The sequence below is a fragment of the Moschus berezovskii genome, chromosome 7, assembly GCF_049115385.1.
Source record: "Moschus berezovskii isolate FMDL1 chromosome 7, NW_MosBer_1.0, whole genome shotgun sequence".
NCBI classification, from domain to species: Eukaryota; Metazoa; Chordata; class Mammalia; order Artiodactyla; family Moschidae; genus Moschus; species Moschus berezovskii.
In genome coordinates, this window is record NC_142466.1 from 23,929,577 (window position 1) to 23,932,078 (window position 2,502).

Below are 2,502 nucleotides of genomic sequence, written 5' to 3' on the forward strand. Positions count from 1 at the left end.
GTTAATTGGTGTGGGGTTTATGTTTGTCAACTTGCAGCAAAGAAATATTTTATTAAATTCACACTCATTGAGATCTGTTGTATCTATTGTAGTAGGTATTGTTGTTCAGTTGCCCAGTCGTGTCCAACTTTTTGCACCATATGGATTGCGATATGCCAGGCCTCCCTATCGCTCACCATCTCCCTGAGTTTGCCCAAGTTCATGTCCATTGCATTGGTGATGCCATCCAACCATCTCATCCCTCTGTTACCCTCTTCTCCTTGTGCCCTCAATGTTTTCCAGCATCAGAGATTTTTCCATTAAGTCGGCTGTTCACATCAGGTGACCAGAATGCTGGAGCTTCAGCTTCAGCATCAGTCCTTCCAATGAGTATTCAGGATTGATTTCCTCTGAGACTGGCTAATTTGATCTCCTCACTGTCCAAGGGACTGTCAGGAGTCTTCTCCAGCACCACAGTTGGAAGGCATCAATTCTTTGGTGCTCTGCCTTCTTTATGGTCCGGCTCTCACAATTGTATGTGTCCCCTGGGCAGACCATAACCTTGAATATACGGACCTTTGTCGGCAGAGTGATGTCTCTGCTTTTTGACACACTGTTGTATCTACTACAGGTCACTAAATATTGTAGTTTCCCTCTCTGTAGCAACCTTTCTGCATAAGGATTTTCCATCAGATTGACATCAGGTTTTGCCATGTAACTTGCCCCAGCCAATGAAATGTGAAGAGAAATTATATGTCGCACTTCTGAATGGAAGTTTTACAAGAGGCAATGAAAGATTGCCAGGTTTCCTTGCTTTCTACCATAAGATAAGCAGTGTTTTATGACCTGAGGGAACCGTTAGCCTGAGACTTGGCATGAAAACACTGTGGAGACATCCCATGATTATTGTAGTAGGATCAAGTGTGAAAGTCACGCAGTCATGTCTGACTCTGTGATCCCATGGACTATACAGTCCATGAAATTCTCTAGGCCAGAATACTGAAGTGGGTAGCCTTTCCCTTCTCCAGGGGATCTTCCCAACCCAGGGATCGAATCCAGGTCTCCTGAATTGCAGGCAGATTCTTTATCAGCTGAGCCATCGGGAAACCCTGTGTGATCAAGGACTAATCTTAAGAAAAAAGGCTTTGCTGAAACCCATTTGGGAGTTTGGGCTTTTTGAGCACTAGCTGTACCAGACTCCTTGTTTGGCACCTTACCATAAACATTGAACTTTCCTTCACCATACACACACACACACACACACACACACACACACACACAAAGACTAATCTTTTGTCTTTGTAATCTGCTAAGATTTCTTTCTCAGTTGCGTTACAATCCAGTCTATTCTGAGTACCTGTGCTTGCTGCTGAGAAATACAGTGATGAGCAAGGCACATCTAATCTTGGATCCTTTATGGACATTTCAGTTAAGAAGATATTATAGTAATGTATGATGCCTCTTACAGTAGAGAAATTGCAATTGGGGGAAACAAACCTTGATAACATGCATTTGAGCTGACAGTTTATGTATTAATAGGAGAGAAACTGACCAAAGGCCAGGAAGAGGAAGAGAGTGTTAAAAACAGGAAATAAAAATCACAAACCAAAACATAAAGACAAGAATGATCATGGAAAAGTGAGGAGCTCATTGGTGAGTGTGGCTGCAAGATAGAGTCCAGGAGAACAGAGAAGAAACAGGGCTGGTGAGATACCATCAATAATAATAATATTGAATGTTGATTAGCTTTGTGCTAAGTGCTTCACTTACATTTTCCTCACGATTATTATCACCATTTTATAAAAGAGGAAATTGAGCCAGAGAGAGGTGTAATAACTTGCCTGTAGGCACACAGCAGGAATGTGATTTTATCTTAAGGGCAATAGGAAATCGCTGAATGGTGTTACACAGAGGAGCCTTGTGAACAGATTCACGTTCTAGACAGATCACGCGGCTGCCTTCGGTTCCCAACTCCACTTCCCACTCTGGTTGGAGGAAGTGTGGGCCTCAACTTCTGTTTCTCTTATCCATGTGACTCTGTTGACTAAGACAGTTGGCAGGAGGGAAGCTGATAGCTACAGCTCTGCAGAAAAGGTCACTCTTAAAATTTTTTTAAAAATTAATAAACTTTATTATTTTTTAAGTTTGAAAAATAGGGAGTGTGTCACAGATTTTCGTGTCATCCTTGCACTGGGGCCATGCTCATCTTTCTCCGATTTTAGAATGTGTGCTGCAGAAGTGAACACTGGAAAGGTCATGATTTGAAGGAGTAGGGGATGTTCTATGGGCTTCCCAGGTGGGGCTAGTGGTAAAGAACCTACCTGCCAAGGCAGGAGACATGAGAGATGCGGGTTTGATCCCTGGGTCAGGAAAAGGTCATGGCAACCCATTCCAATATGCTTGCCTGGATAATCCCGTGGACAGAGGAACCTGGAAGGCTACAGTCCATGGGGTAACAAAGAGTTAGACACGACTGCAGTGACTTAGCACTTGTGCAGGGGTGTTCTACGAAGGAAAATATGT

At 43.1% G+C, this 2,502-nt stretch overlaps 1 pseudogene; it reads right to left on the reverse strand.

Annotated features, from left to right (window-relative positions):
* Positions 1–2,127: 2,127 nt before the first annotated feature.
* On the reverse strand, positions 2,128–2,225 carry LOC129557703 (U6 spliceosomal RNA; annotated as a pseudogene).
* Between the last annotated feature and the right edge of the window lie 277 nt (positions 2,226–2,502).